This window comes from Panthera tigris, chromosome X (genome assembly GCF_018350195.1).
Source record: "Panthera tigris isolate Pti1 chromosome X, P.tigris_Pti1_mat1.1, whole genome shotgun sequence".
Lineage (NCBI taxonomy): Eukaryota > Metazoa > Chordata > Mammalia > Carnivora > Felidae > Panthera > Panthera tigris.
In genome coordinates this window covers 6476896-6493439 of record NC_056677.1, presented here as the reverse complement: position 1 = coordinate 6493439, position 16544 = coordinate 6476896, and the positions used below count along the sequence as shown (strand labels likewise).

The 16544-nt window shown below is 48.8% G+C and overlaps 1 protein-coding gene across 5 annotated transcripts in view; it reads right to left on the bottom strand.

Moving 5' to 3' along the window:
- The window catches only part of TBL1X (transducin beta like 1 X-linked), a 231779-nt gene that overhangs the window by 172967 nt on the left and 42268 nt on the right, over positions 1 to 16544 (bottom strand). Inside the window, exon 1 of one of the 5 annotated variants that reach the window (XM_042975255.1) lies at positions 1013 to 2027. The exons of the other annotated variants lie outside the window; for them this stretch is intronic. The gene's annotated coding sequence lies outside the window, so the exon portion shown is untranslated. Of the gene's footprint in view, positions 1 to 1012; positions 2028 to 16544 lie in introns of those variants that run through there. 5 annotated transcript variants of the gene reach the window in all.

The window sequence follows — 16544 nt, the reverse complement described above, 5'->3', positions numbered from 1 at the left end:
GTGGCTCCATCAGCTGAGCGTCCGACTTCAGCTCAGATCGTGATCTCACAGTTCCTAGGTTCGAGCCCCACGTCAGAGCAGAGCCTGCTTCGGATTCTCTGTCTCCCTCTCTACCCCTCCCCAACTCGCGCCTGCGCTCTCAAAAACAAACGTAAAAACAAAATAGTAAAGAAATTAACCTTGGGTAGCCCAGGTGGCTCAGTCAGTTAAGCAGCTGACTTCGGCTCAGGTAATGATCTCGGCTTGTGGGTTTGAGCCCCGCGTCGGGCTCTGTGCTGACAGCTCAGAGCCTGGAGCCTGCCTCCGATTCTGTGTCTCCCTCTCTGCCCCTCCCTGGCTTGCGTGCTGCCTGCCCCCCCCCCAAAAATAAATTAAAAAATAAAAATAAAATAAAAAAAGAAACTAACCTTTACCAAGCGCTCATGCGCCAAAATCTCCACCTATGTCACCTCACTGAATTCATACGCCAGCCTCATAAGGTAAATGCTGTCCAACACCCCCTCCTGATTTGGAAACCAAGGTTAAGCTGGTAAGTGCCATGGCTACGCCATGGAGGGGTCTCCTTCCTCCCTGACCCCAGTCACTCTCAGACCAACGCCATCCCCGTTATACCCACGACCTTCACGGATCCGCCATATTGCCGTGAAGGTCACAAGGAGGTCCCCGTGCATGGGAGCAAACACACACGTGTCCAGACGTTCCTCTTCATCCCCAAACACAACCTACCCTTGTCCTCGCTGCAGCCACTGAAAGACATACCGCGGGAGAGAACTCAAGATGGTCATTTGACTCTCAGACTCTCTCATCCCCGTGAGCCTCACCTGCCGGTCCTCGAGCCTCCTGGTCTCTGAGCACCGGGTTCCCCTGCAGCTTCTGCACAGACAGACATCCATCCTCTTCACCGTCCCGGCCCTCCCCCCGGGCCAAGGGGAGGCACCGTGGCCCTGCTTCTCCGCAGCAGGTGCACACACAGCTTGCACCCCACCAGGCAACTCTCCCCCGCCATCTTTACCTGCCACGGGCCAATCACACAGGCCTCAGCTCCACTGGCGGATCACAAAGACACTCTGGGCTCCGGACACGCCACACCCTTCAAACAACAACAAATGCAAAATCAAATGCCATCCCGGAAACTGATACGTAAGACGGAACTGGAGCCTCCCATCAACCCTTTGCCACAAGAAGAGAAGGCTCAAGCAGGCTGACATGATCCCAACTGGGAGAGCAGCATGAATGCCATGCCGACCTCTGAGGGAGCGAGACACAGGAAACCAGACAGATTCAATCTAGTGTCCAGGCTCCATAAATCATTACGTTTCAACTATCAACGGAACCTCCAGACATCAAACACAGCACAAATATCCCAAGCTGTTAACACCTGACAAACTCCTGGAGTCAGCGTCCTGTCCCCTCCATGCCAAGGACCCTGAACTCAGATGCACTCTGACCCCCTCATGGCCTGCCCGCGGTCACAGAGAAGCCCTTTCCTTCCAAAGCCTTCAAGGCCGAAAAGTGCCACCAGGCCACCCGCTTCTCCTACGACAGGCCTCACAAACCCCCACGTGCCTTTGCAGATTCCCATCAACTAGAAGTAAGTACACACCCAGGTTCACATGGCCTATTCAGAGTGGCCAAAAGGTGGAAACCGTCCAAGCGTCTATCGATGGAGGAACGGACAAACGGCATACATCCGCATGGAATGTCACTTATCCCTAACAAGGAAAGAAATTCTGACACGTGCTCCAACACAGAATGACCCTCGAGGACCTTACGCCAAGTGAGATAAGCACGTCACAGAAAGACAAACACCGGATGATCCCACTCATTTGAGGTACCCACAGGAGTCAGATTCAGAGACAGACAGCACAGGTTGTAGGGCTGGGGGAGGGGAGGACGCAGACCACTTTCAGTTGGGGAAGACGAGAAAGTCCTGGAGATGGATGGTGCTAATGGTCGCACAACAGTGGGAATGTACTTAAAGTCACTGAACTCTACATTTGAAAATGGTTCAGACGGTAAACATTAGGTTATATATATTTTACCACAATAAAAAAAGTAAAATTTAAAATTCAGTTGTTCCATCCCACAAGCCCACCCATTTCAAGTGTTTACTGGCCACACCTGAATGGCCACCATATTGGACAGCAAAGAATGTTTCTATCCCTGCAGAAAGTTCTACTGGGCGGCATTGGTCTGGTAGCTGTTCGCTGAGTTCCCCTTGGTGAACGAACTGGGCCAGAGGTACAACTGGAAGGTGCCTTCCCTATCTTTAACTGGACTATTCTGCTATCTGGCCCTCATTCATCCAGCAAGTATTACCAAACGTCACTCCTCTTTGTGCTAGCCACTTGCTTCAACCGCTCCTGAATAAAAATTAGCAAGACATTCTTAGTAGCTGAACGCACCACAGGATGGTGGAGGAGTCCACACTTTAAAAGGTAAATCACAGCAGGGACACCTGGGAAGCTCAGTCAGTTAAGCCTCCTACTTCAGCTCAGGTCATGATCTCATGGTTTGTGAGTCGGAGCCCCACGTCCGGCTCTGCGCTGACAGCTCAGAGCCCGGAGCCTGCTTTGGATTGATTCTGTGTCTCCCCCTCTCTCGGCCCCTCCCCTGCTCGCACTCTGTCTCTCTGTCTCAAAATTAAATTAAACGTTAAAAAATGTTAAAATAAATAAATAAAAGATAAATCACTACATAACGTAACACATGGCATTTTTACCCCACAGAAACCAAATGCTAATGGTCTTTGCATTTTGTTCTTCACAGCACCCATTCTAGAATGCTCTACCCTGCTCAAGGGTTGACCCCCCAAGCCTGGTGCAGATCCCTTGTAAAGAGTCTCCACTTTCCTCTTCCCCACCCACTAGCTAATTTTCTACACCCATTTTCCTTCCCAATTCTTTTCTCCTCAAAGAAACAATCAGCCTTTTTACCTTCCCAGATGTTAATCGACATTCTGTCCTGATCCCACCCTCTCTCCAGCCTGTTCCAGACCCTACTTCACCTGCCCCCTCTTCATGTCTGGTCTCTCCTTACCCAGGATTCCAAAAGGGTCCTCATTCTGCCAACAGGCTCAACTTCCTCTTACTGTGGGGAGAAAAGGGGTTCTGTAATGTTGTCTTCTCCTTTCCAATCCACTGGGGCTTAGGAAACTACTTCAAGTGAAGGGCCACATAACGAATATTGTAGGCTTTGCAAATCACACCAGTCTGTGTCCCGTGTTGCCCTTTATCTATCTTTCACAACTCTTTAAAAATGTAAAAACCACTCTTAGCTCGCAGAGGGTGGGGTGTCACACAAAAACACCACGGGCTTGATCTCACAGTGTGCCAGCCCCGATCTACGTGTTACTCTCAGACCATTCTTTCTTCCGTACAATTTCTGATGTGGTCTGCCCCATCCAAAAACAAAAACAAAACAAGCTTAGTGGTCTCCCCTCTTCTCACTGAACAGGTTCCATCCTCCAAGGGCGGGCCTCCAAGACCTCAACTCACCCACGCACATCCCAACTGTCCGTTCGCCTTCAAACGTTTCCGCCCACCACCCGAAACAGCCTACTGTGTGCTGTCTGTGCCGCCGCGTTCGTGCCTACGCATCACGTGGGAAAGCTCTTGGCCCGCACACGACGGCTCCAAGCGTGCAGGCCACCTCCCTCGTTGACCACCGCCTTCCCAAAACTCTTCGTCTCTAGTTAAAGCGACCTTTCTGTGCTCCAAGCTTCCCTCACACACCGCGGGATCTCCCGGCGACTAGTTATTCCTGATACGCCATAGATTCACAAGCAAAATTGAAGACGTACTCTCACCTTGATCACCACTAGCCACCACCTCATCAGGTTTGCACAAACCCACGGCTGACTGGGGAATCTGAGAAGCGGTGTCATGTATCGCGTCAACTGGGACTGTCTCTCAGGAAGCACCATGCCTGACAGGTCATTGTCAAACTCATTGTTTTTGTTTTCTTGTATCATCACCGCTGTGGCCCGAATGCTTGTGTCCCCCCTAAATTCACACGTTGAAACCTAATGCCGAGTGCAATGGTATTCGGGAATGCTCGTGGGAGGTGATTAGTTAATGAGGGTACAAGCCTCATGACGGGATCAGCCTTTACAAAAGAGACCCCAGAGAGCTCCCTCACCCCTTCCACCACCTGAGGACACAACAAGAGGGTGGCGGCCTGTGAACCAGGAAGCAGGCTCTCCGGAGACCCCGAATCGGCCTACGCTGGACTGCCAGCCTTCAGAAATGTTCGAAATTGACTTCTGTTGTTCGTAAGCCCCCCGGTTTCTGGTACTTTGTCACAGCAGTCCAAGCAGACGAAGCAACCACCCTCGAAGAGAATCAAAACTCTGAGGTGTCTGGATGATCGCCGTCATAAGCAGCATCAGTTAACAAAAGATCAGGGATTAATGACCCTCCACGCAGCAGAAGCATTTTACGATGCAATACGGATCACGGTCAGGTCAAGTCCCCCTTCCACGCACTCCGCAAGTAGTTATAAAGCACCTACTATGTGCCAACACAGTGCTAGGGAGCGAAAGGCAGGAAGACGCGAATCTACTTGTAACACCAAATTCTTCAGTATGCCCGAACAAGGACGCCAAGACATTTCTGTGGCTAACGTACATAGATTACTCAAGATACCAGATGTCTCAAGGGTAAAGACCAAGATTCCTTCAGCTCCCCACCACCGCCCCCCCCCATGTTTGTGCCCTGCTCAAAGTAAGAACTGGATAAATATTAGCTACTTGGAATCAAGTTCTAAATGATTACATGAAAGGTCTCCGGTAACTCTGGAAGGAATTAGTGGACTGACCTTTCAGTAATTGCTTCAAGACCGAAAAAGAAAGAACAGTAACTCAGAGTCTCAAAACCATTCTAGGAGTCCAAATACGAGCCAGTGTTTAGTGAACAGACTTTGAACTTCACTTTCTATTCATGGGAGATAAATGGCTCTGGTCCCACCACCAGAAGAGAAATTAAAGTCACCGCTTCAGTCCAATAGCCGTAACGTGCCATCTTTGTCACCGAGATTCAATTAAGAGTCTCTGACCTCCACGTCATTTCGCTCTCTTATTCCGTTCCCTTTCTGGTGAGGCTGACTGCACCACAGTGGTGGGGAGGAGTGCCACTTGGAAGATGGGCCCTCGCCTTATTAGGCTTAGCTGTGCTTGGGTCTTAGCGCTAAGCTACGGAGGCTGCTGGGTCAACATTTATACTCGCATTCCGTGGACATTATTTTGTAATTACTACCTGTGTACAGCAAATGGAACTTATTTGACTTTACAGGCCACTCCCAATACGGCACTGACACCACATGATTAAACTGCTCCGTTCTGACGCCCGGCCAAACAACAGCCATCCCATAAACTTACAATTTGATAGCTTTAGGTAATGGCCACATAATCACGGCTGGAACACGTGCTTATAAGGTACCTTAAAAACAGAACCAGGGGCTGCCCGGGGGGCTCAGCCAGTTAAGCACCCGACTCTGGTTTTAGCTCAGGTCACGATCTCACGGTTCATGGGTTTGAGCCATGGCACTGGCAGTGCAGGGCCTGCTTGGGATTCTCTCTCTCACCTCTCTCTGTCCCTCCCCCGCTTGCACCGTCTCTCTCCTCTCTCAAAATAAATAAATAAACTTAAAAAACAAATGGTACGTGCTCGAGTATCACAGGGTAGAAGAATGCCTCACCTTGTGCCCTCACGTCACCAGTTATTAAACACAATGCACAACCGTCTTAGTGACAGGACACCCGAACTAAGAGTGCCCATGATGGCGAATTCAGGCTGATCAATTTCAAGCCATTCTAACGTAAGGAGCCAATGACTCAGAAGTGCTCAGGCCGGGGGGGGGGGGGGGGGGGGGGGGCAAAGCCTGGTGGCTCAGTCAGTTGAGCATCTGACTCTTGGGTTCAGGTCATGATCTCAGGACTTTGTGAGTTTGAGTCCCTCATCGGGCTCTGTGCTGGCAGGGCAGAGCCTGCTTGGGATTCTCTCTCTCCCTCCCCCTCTCTCTCCCCCCCCCGCCCCTCCCCCACTCATACTGTTTGTCTCTCTGAAGATAAATAAACTTTAAGAAAAAAAAGTGTTCAGGGAACACGACACATGATCTTAAACATTCACACTTCCTTCTGTACTTTCCCTAATGTCTGTCACCAGTACTCTCTTGCTGGTGTATTCAATGTGGCTCCAAGCACATCGCTACAATCATCCTATGCCCAAGACCCCGCTCTCTACGTGTTCTTTCATGGTGACACTACACAGAGGCACTCCTGGATATTGAATTTTACAGACAAGTCTATTTACAGCCAAACAAACAGAATATAAAGCTTATAAAGAATATAAAGTTCTTCGATACAAAGTGCTGAACACTAAACATGAGAGACAGACACACATCTAAACACGTAATACACAAAATCCTCTACTATTAATTTTGACAAGAAATCAGAGCCAAGTCCCCTTACGAGGGCATAATTAAAGAGTGCACAGTTATTTTCACAAAACCAGAAATCTCTCCCTGTAAGAACTCCTCATCGTATCTTTCTGGGTCCGTGTGGCTCCCGTGCGAGAGATCTGCTGGCTTAAACACCCAAGAGTGTACTGCCACCAGGGGTGCGGGCCAGCCCTCAGTGGGCTCGCGTGCTTTCCAGTTACGGTCTGGATGCAAACGTGTATGTTTCTGAGCACTTTCCCAAGAGCGCAGCGGTGGACACCCTCCACCCCGTTTCCTTCGTTCTAGGAACAGAACAGAGCCACATCTGTGTGGGCTGACCTTGCTTCCTCACAGGGGACCGGAAGGTTCCTCCACCTCCTGAATAGTAACAAACACAGCATGGCTCACACGCACACAGCACACAGAGCCAAGCCCTTTCGCGAGTGGTGGCCCCGATCCGCCAGAGACCACGAGGCTTCTGGAACTTCTGCGGTAGGAGAACGGGGACGGATTCACGTGGGATGCCTTCCCGAGGTAGGTCCGCAGAAATACCAAGCCGCAAAAACACAGAAACTCCTGCGTCCCGCCTCTTAAAAAGGGTGTCATAAAAATAGGTTAACAATGACTGAGGGCTAGCCAAGCACCAGGCCCTCTTATAAGCGGTCTAAGGGAAGTGGCTTTAAAATGTCCCAGCAAGTCCTACTGAGGATGTACCAGTGACCCCGGGTGGCGATAGCAGCAGGAGTCAAACGGGGACACGGAATCCAGTTATCCCAACTATTTAAGCAACAAAAGGAAGTACTCAACGCTGTGTTGTTTAAACAAATAATAATAAGACATTAAAAAGCACTGAGTCATACGCTTCAAATGAATAAACTGTATGGTATGTGACTTACATCTCAATAAAGCGGTTTCTTTAAAAAGCCAAGAATAGCGAAGAATGAGTGAGTGCGTCTCACTGTATGTAAATCATCCAACAGTGTAACCTGGATCAAAACAAATATTATCTTGGGGGCGTCTGGGTGGCTCAGTCGGTTAAGCATCCGACTTTGGCTTGGGTCATGATCTCACAGTTCATGGGTTCAAGCCCCGCATCGGGCTCTGTGCTGCCCCTTCCCTGCTCATGCTCTGTCTCTCTCTCAAAAAATAAAACATTAAAAAACATTTTTTAAAAATATTATTTTGTACAGAGACAGCAGGTAAAGAGAATGAGATGACAGTATGTGGCCAATAAGTAAAAACTGTATGTTGATACTTGAAAAAATAAAAAATGATTTTTTTTGAGTCAATAATTTTAAATTACAGGAGCATCAGCAAATGAAATCTGTACTCACGTCTCACGCTCATGACAATGACTTAACTGATCTTGGCTCTGCTGTGAAAAAGTCACTCTAAACGCAGGCAGACAGAATAAAACGGGTCACCCGCCATTTCTGCCTCAGCGCCTCTCAGGCTTGTCTTTAGTGCAATGAGATCACCAAACGGAAAACGCAATTTGATAAAACGCCGATTTGGGCCCTCAGGTTCCGCACGTTGCCTTGTAGTTCACTGCCATCACCCACAGCAGCCCGCTGGCCCCATCAACAGAGTCCCTCCACGTCCCCAGCACGGAGCACACGGGCACTAAAGCAGCACCCACGTGAAGTGAAGTCATCCGCAGCCGGGGACAGTCTGCGGGACGCTTCTCCTGTCAAAGCAGCTCGAGTAGGACAAACCAGAAGCAGAGCCAGTGTCCTGGTATGAATTTCTGGTACCCTGATTATTCTAGCCTGCTAATTTAGCATCCCTGACCCTCAGGTTTCCAAAACACTACGTAAATACCACACGGCCACTTGTCTTTACTTTGGGTCTTCTGTGCTCAAGACCTTCAAAACTGTCCTGACCTTGGGGCACCTAGGTGGCTCAGTCGGTTGACGTCCAACTTTGGCTCAGGTCACGATCTCGTGGCTCATGGGTTCAAGCCCCCCATCAGGCTCTGTGCTGACAACTCAAGAGCCTGGAGCCTGCTTTGGATTCTGTGTCTCCCTCTCTCTCTGCCCCTCCCGCATTTGTGCTCTTTCAAAAATAAATAAATGTTAAAAAAAATTAAACTCTTTCTTTAAAAAAAGTTAAATTTAAAAAAGAATTAAATAAATAAAAATTGTCCTGACCTTAAGTTCCCCCTCAACTAAGCAGCTGAGACATCCACGGAGGATTCCAGAGCAATCTGAGGAGTCTCTTTGCGGTTAGAACTTGAAAACTGCATTTTCTCAACATCTGAAAAAGGGAAGCGTATCTTTGCATTGAAGATTTTCACTCAGAAGGAATCTAAAAGTTCCAAAAGTTGCCTTCCTAATGTATCTTCCTGACATAAAAATACTTCTCTGAACTGTAACATTTCTGTTTACGGAATTTTTTTTTTTTAACGTTTAATTCTGAAAGAGAGAGAAAGCGTGAGCAGGGGAGGGGCAGAGAGGGAGGCAGACACAGAAACCAGAGCAGGCTCCAGGCTCTGAGCCGTCAGCACAGAGCCCGACACGGGGCTCGAACCCACAAATCGTGAGATCATGACATGAGCCGAAGTCAGATGCTTAACAGACTGAGCCACCCAGTGTCCCAAACATTATCATTTTTAAAACTGGGAGGAACCCAGGTGCCAGGCAACACTCCACGCCAATTAAACCTGCCTCTGTGGAGGTGGGAATTAAGCACCAGAAAATCTATAAAACTCCTAATCCCGGCAGGCAGCCTGGTTGAGAAGTGAGACCCAGGGAGCAGTATCTTCTCTGAGGCGGCAGAGATCAGGTTCTGTGGAAACCGCCAGTGGGAGACAGACAGGTGGGCTTGCTGGAGAAATGAACAGACACAGAACAGAAAGGTCCAGTTCAGGAACCCCACCCGGACCCAAAGGCTTCTACCTTGAACCTCCTGACATGCCCTTGTGAACGTTAGTAACAGACGCTGTGGCCCTGGCAGTTCTGGCAGGGGACAGGAGGGGAGGAAACAGAGTAACCCCTTGGGTGCACTGAGCCCCTAAGACGCCTCAGGGGAGATGTCTGGGGACAGCAGGTGACATGGCCCCACGCCCAGCAGGAAGACAAAGACTCTGGGACAAGGACACGTCACATCCACACTCAGGGCAGGGTGCCAGCCAGGACACGGGAATCCACAGAGCTGACGTCCGAAAGTAGGGGAGACCGGGCAAAAGGGACACCTGGCCACGTCATCGGGCTCTTGACCCGCCCCCCCCCCCCCCCCCCCCCCCCCCCCGTGGCTCTCCTGAATCCAGCTGCCCATCACATTGGGCCAAGTTCTTCCATCCACATCCACACACCCGTGCCTGCTCCAGGATCACCTGCAATCACTTTACAAATGGCCCCAAGAAAATGCTTTCACAGGGAGTGCTTAGATCCTCACATGGGAAACTCCAATCTTTGAGAGGAGAGGGTTGTTTTTTTTTTTTTTTTACTGTTTATTCATTTTTGAGAGAGAATGTGTGTGTGAATGCATGAGTGGGGGAGGGGGACAGAGAGACAGAGGATCTGAAGCAGGTTCCACACTGACAGCAGTGAGCCCGACGCAGGGCTTGAACTCAGGAACCATGAGATCATGACCTGAGCTGAAGTCGGATGCTCTACTGAGGGAGCCACCCAGAGGCCCCGAGAGGAGAACTATCTCTAACTGAACACACCTAGAAATGCAGTGAAAGAGTGGGGACTAAAGCAAAAGGTAAAAACGGGTCATTCAAAAATATATGTACTTTGCAGGAAAAAAAAAATCTGGAAATGTCTTCCTCTTAGTACATTTTGAGATTTGATGGGTTCAAGTCAATCCAGATAAATGACGATGAGATGGAAAGACAAGTATTATTCTTTTTTTTTTTTTAATCTTTATTTATATTTGAGAGAGAGAGCATGAGCAGGGAAGGGGAAGAGAGCGAGGGAGACACAGAATCCGAAGCAGGCTCCAGGCTGTGAGCTGTCAGCACAGAGCCCGACGCGGGGCTGGAACCCATAAACCACGAGATCATGACCTGAGTCGAAGCTAGACGCCTAACTGACTGAGCCACCCAGGCACCCTCAACAAGTATAATTCTTTAAAGCTGACAGGCCAAAGGGGTTTTCTCACCTTATTTTGAAAGAGAAATGTAAATACTTTTGAAGGAGTAAGAAAAAGAAAAAAAAAGAAACAGTACTTTTTTAAAAGAGCCTTATTTTATAGCTTTAAAGCCGTGGATAATTTAAGAACATAAAAATGTGTGATGTGGTCTGTTCATTAAAGTGTAGGATTTAGTATAAATTAAATTTTAAACTATAATTTACCCAGACAATCATTTCAAATGTAATAACTGAATTTGCTCTAATTGCTCTTAAATTGCGCTGGCAAAAATTTAAGGAAACTCTTAATTTTTGCCAATATACTAGAAGTAGGCAAACTTGAACACAGAAGAAAAACCACAAAAGCAAGTTTTCTGGGCTTTGGTGTCCTCCACGATGTCAGGAAGACCCAGAAGCTACTTACTTTAACAAAAGAAAAGGAGAAAGAGGACAGAAGAACGCTGCACTCCATTAAAATAATGTCTGGCTTATAAACACACGTTCACTTTGAAAAAGGCCCACTACACACAGGATCCTTCTCGGGTGCAGCATTTGTTTGTTTACTTACTTGGTGGAGAGAGAGAAAGAGAAGGGCGACCACACAAGTGAGGGGGCAGGCAGAGAGGGAGAGAAAGAAAATCTTAAGCAGGCTCCAGGCTCAGTATGGAGCCTGACACGGGGCTCAAACCCACGAACCGTGAGATCATGACCTGAGCCAAAGTCAAGAGTAGGATGCTTAACTGACTGAGCCACCCAGGTACCCCTCGCCTGAGGTTTTTAAAATTGCCTTTTTAATCCCAAAATGAGGAATCCATGGGGAGCCTGGGTGGCTCAGTCGGTTAAGCATCTGACTCTTGACTTCGGCTCAGGTCGTGATCTCACAGTTCATGGGTTTGAGCCCCGCGTCGGGCTCTGTGCTGAGCTCAGAGCCTGGAGCCCGCTTCGGATTCTGTGTCGCCCTCTCTCTCTGCCCCTCCCCTACTCACGTTCTGTTTTCTCTCTCAAAAATAAACATTTAAAAAATTTTAATTCAAAAAAATGAGGAATTCATACATGCTTTGCCCACATTCACGAGGTTTTCTGTTCCGTCCTGGGTTGCTGTCATTCCTCAACATGTCGTGTTGAGACATGTATCCGTTCTTCCGGCTTTTGAGGAGGGAAAGAACCTGGAATGCAGATTCTCTACAACTTCTGACACCCTGAGTCCCAAATCCCCCTGCTTACTACTTCCCAATTCCATCGGAGAGAAGGGGCGCCCCTCTACAGGTGGCCTGCGGCCGCCATCTAAACCACAAGGCTCTGGCTGTGTCACCACGCAGCCCTGCACGCTGGACCCCTGCATGCTCTGCTCTGCCATCATCAGACACAGCGTCTGGGACCTTCCTTCAGTGAACCTGAGACTCAGCATTGCAGGCAAACGACTGACTTTTGGATCTAAGAAGACTGCGGCTTCCACCGAGAGCAGAGGCAGCAAATGAGCCAGATAATAAACACCTTCGACTCTGTGGGGCCGTACAATCCACTACTGCCCGGCTCGGCCCTAAGGGACCAAAGCATACAGGTCCATACAGACAACAGTGGGTGTGGCTGCGTCCCAGGAACACTTGACTTTCAAAACGGACCACAGGAGCACTTTACCCAGACACAGAGCACTATCAAATCTTGCTTCAGGCACTTCCCCTGTGATTTAATTTTAGCAAGCCACACATGAGCTTTTCAATAGTTTTCCAAAAGAAATAAACAAAGAGATGAAAACAATCAGGAAACTTTTGACTCCGTGTTTCCATGCCAATTTCCCAAGGAATGGTCGGCAACATATTTTATCAGGGGAATGGATGCTGTAATGTGCCTGCCAAGACACCCTTTCTGGGCATCCTCCCCCCACCCCCACCCCCAGCCCCAGCCGCCCCAGAACTGTGCCCCCTGAAGCCACGCCCCAATGGGGGAGGGGGTTAGAAAGGGCCCCTTGATGGGCACCTGGGTGGCTCAGTGCTGACAGCTCAGAGCCTAGATTCTGTGTCTCCCTCTCTCTCTGCCCCTCCCCGACTTGTGCCCCGTGTCTCTCTCAAAAATAAATAAAAACATTTAAAAAAATTTAAAGAACGGCCCCTTGGGACACCTGGGTGACTCAGTCTGTTAAGCGTCCAACTCTTGATCTCGGCTCAGGAAATCATGTCCGATCTTAATCCGTCAACTAGGAACATTCCTGGCAAACTATTCTGAACTAAGATGACTTAAATAATCAAAGAAAACTTACTTTACATACATATCCATGGCTCCTCTGGCCACACAATGTCCACACACCACTCGGTCCAAAAAGACCACAATCTGGCCCTTTACACAAAAGTCTGCTGGCCCAGGTGATGGGGCACGTGACTCCTGATCTCAGGGTCATGAGTTCAAGCCCTACATGGGCATGGAGTCTACTTAAAAAAAAGTTTGCCAGACCTGACAAAAATGAACCAAAATATCCAAAAATTTTTAAAAATTTTTAGCAGTTTATTTATTTTGAGAAAGAGACAGCATGAGAAGGGGAGGGGCAGAGAGAGAGGGAGAGACAGAATCCCAAGCAGGCTCCACACTGTCAGTGCAGAGCCTGATGCGGGACTCCAACTCACAACTGTGAGATCACGACGTGAGCCAAAATCAAGAGTCACAACTGACTGAGCCACCCGGGCACCTCCAAAATTTTTTTTCAATGCACATTTAGGGTCAGTGACTAAATACAGGCTAAAGTGTCTGTGGTCCTTCTTCCTAAATAATCCCTCTCTTGGGGGGGGGGGCCTGGGTGGCTCAGTCAGTTAGGCGCCGACTTTGGCTCAGGTCTTGGTCTCAGTTTGTGAGTCTGAGCCCCGCATCGAGCTCTGTGCTGACAGCTCGGAGCCTGCAGCCTGCTTTGGATTCTCTGTCTCCCTCTCTCTCTGCTACCCCTCACTTGTGCACGCACCCGCTCTCTGTCTCTCTCTCAAAAATAAAAATGTAAAAAAAATTTTTTTTAATTTAAATAATCCTTCTCTCACATTAAAAATAAATGACGGCATCTGAGGAAATGGACCACTTCTCCAGAGGTGGAGTTGAACTGGGTATGCTTCAAACACCTGACATCTGGCAAACCTCCAACTCCACTGAATCATGGACAAAGGCTGGGGTGGGGGTCGTGGACCCCACCTCTTTCTCAGTTAGGGCTCGCCGCCCAGGATGGCTTGCCCAGTCCTGGCCCACGATGCCACCCCCAACCTCCAGGTCTCACCTTCTCTGGTTCCATCCGGTGGGAGGGCCCTTCTCAAGGTCAGAGCAAGGCCGTTCCCCCATCACCAGAGAACCGCCCCTTTGGGCACCTACCCCTCCTCGTGTGTCAACCGCACAAGGACAGGAAGCAACTCGTTTGCCCAGATGTTACTACCACCGTAGCACGCCGGGCACTGCACAGACGAAGCCACCAACAGGTATTCGCGGAGTCGATGAATGAAACGACCCATGGATTAAGAGAACACAGAATTCCACAGAAATGAAACCATTTCCTCCCAGAGCATGAGTAAAAACAAATCCATCACCTTCAGACAAGGTCAGGGAATCCAACGCCTGTCGAGAAAACACAGAGTGCTCTGAGAAATACACAGGACACACGCCAACTATTAAGAGCCCAATTCTATACGGTCCACACACTGTGGGTCAGAGGTCGGCCAAATCCAGCCCACGGCCTGTCCCACGAAGCCCACAGGCTAAGGATGGTTTCTTGCTTTGTTTTAAATGGTGAGGGGGGGGGGAATCAAAAGGGCTAATCTTTCAGGAGACAGGAAATTTATAGGAAATTCAAAGCCCAGTGGCCTCAGTGGCCTTAAGTGGGCTTTTCCTGGGACCCTGCCACACTCATTCGGTGACAAAACGTCTAGAGCTGTTTAGCACAAGGCATGGTTCCACAGAGGACCTGTGACAGTGTCCTGCCATCTGAAGCTAACACGTCTACGCTCTGGCCCTCCACAGAGAAAGGCTGCCCACCCTGTGTAGACAAGCGAGCCCAGGACTCAGAACCTAGAAATTCCATCGCAGCCTGTGCCATGCCTCTAGTGACACCAGCAGGTCCCTAAGTTCCCGCCTCAACGAAAGGAAAAGACCAGACCCCGAGGGTCACCCGCATCTCCCCCAACTTAATACTCAGGGTCCTTCTGAAGCCTGTCTGCCTCGGCTCGGGCAGGATGGAGACCCAGAAGAGGAAACACGGAGACTGCATCTCTAACAGACACATGATCTATCCCGCTAGTGCTGTTTGCTTATTTTGAACCCCGGTCCCCCTCCCGCCCCCAAAATGAGTAGACGAAATTCACTAAAACTCAGGAGCCGGACTCCTGGCAGGGGAGTCACTGGGTTTGACAAAGAGACAGTGTTCTCGTTCTCTCTCTCTCTCTCATACACATACATACACACACACACACACACACACACACACACACACACACTCCTTCATTCTGAACTGAGTGGCTCCAGCTGCACTCATTAGTCCTGTCCTTATACAGGAAATGGGACTAGAAGGGAAAACAAGGCAGGAATGTTCCCGGGTGCGCGCACATCACTAAATGCTTAAGCTTTCAATCCTCCCAGGCAGAAGGAGGAAAAATAAATCTAAGACGTCGCACACTTCATACCATATGAGGGCTTCTTTCTACCCAAAACCTCTCTGGGAAAAATTATTTTCTCCCTGCAAAAACAAATCGTGAAAAACAGAGAGCAATGCGCACATCAAAAGATTTGATTTACATAACAATTTAAATGCCCGCCAAGTTGGTATTGTCTTCTGTGTCGCATATGCTTTAAAAACCAAACGTACATTTTTGTTACAGACAAAATGGGTTATTTTCTCCTGCTCACAACCAGCTCTTAAACAGGACAGAACCAAAGGCAAAACAACACTCAGGAGGGTCTACAATTTTTCCATTAAAATCCAGATAATTTCTTTTTACAAAGCAAAAGTCTATCACGGAAACCTCAACCGGCACCTTATTAAACAACGACACACTATTTGCAGACTCTAGGGAAGGTCTAGTAACAGGAATGTGCCGTCGGTCGTGAGGGTTCCCTACAGTGCCTGCTGTTACAACACATCGTTACATTTCTAGTTATTGAGAAATTTGTTCACACTTTCTAGTTATTGAGAAATTTGTTCACGTGCCTAAGAATGCAGGATACATATAACACACATACACACACACACACACACTCACCTCAGCAATGAGGTATAATGTTTTTAGACATTCAAAGCACGTAAATTCAGTCTCTGACCTCCAGTCTAATATAGACCTAGAAAGAGTATAAAAATAACTACACTTTAAGGCAGGAACATAAATCTGTTCGAATGACACAGAGTGTTCCGGGTTTCAATGGAAGGAGAGAAGGAGGGAAGGGAGGGATCTTAAAATTCACAGGCATCATAAGATCCAGGGTGCCTGGGGGGTGCTCAGTCGGTTAAGCCTCTGACTGACTCTTGATTTCGGCTCAGGTCATGATCTCACGGTGGTGGGATCGGGTCCTGCATCGGGCTCTACATGGAGCCTGCTTAGGATTCTCCCTCTCTCCTCTCTGCCCCTGCCCCTCTCTTCTTTCTCTCTCAAAATAAATAAACTTAGAAAGAAACCCAATAAATGTCCAAGTTTTGTTTGCAGTAAATGCCCTCCTCTCCATGCCCCTGGTCCTAGAAACTACACCTCTAGAATATTCCAGGAGGCTCCAACAGTCAACTCACTTCCCTTATGGACTCCCTCTGAGTCACTGACCACAGAGCAGCCAAATCCCATCACAATGTACAGGTCGGGTCATTCCTCTCCACGGATGCCGCCCAATACTCAGGACAAGCGTTGACTTCTTAACACAGACCACAGAGTCCACAGAGTCATGGCAAAGTCTCCCGGCCGATCTCTTTCTCTTTCCCTCTCCCTCTCATCTGCTCTGGACCTTTGCAAATGCTCGTTCCTTGGCCAGGCAGCCCCTCCTCTTCACCCCTCAGGTTCCATCTGAAATGCCCCCTCCCACAACTAA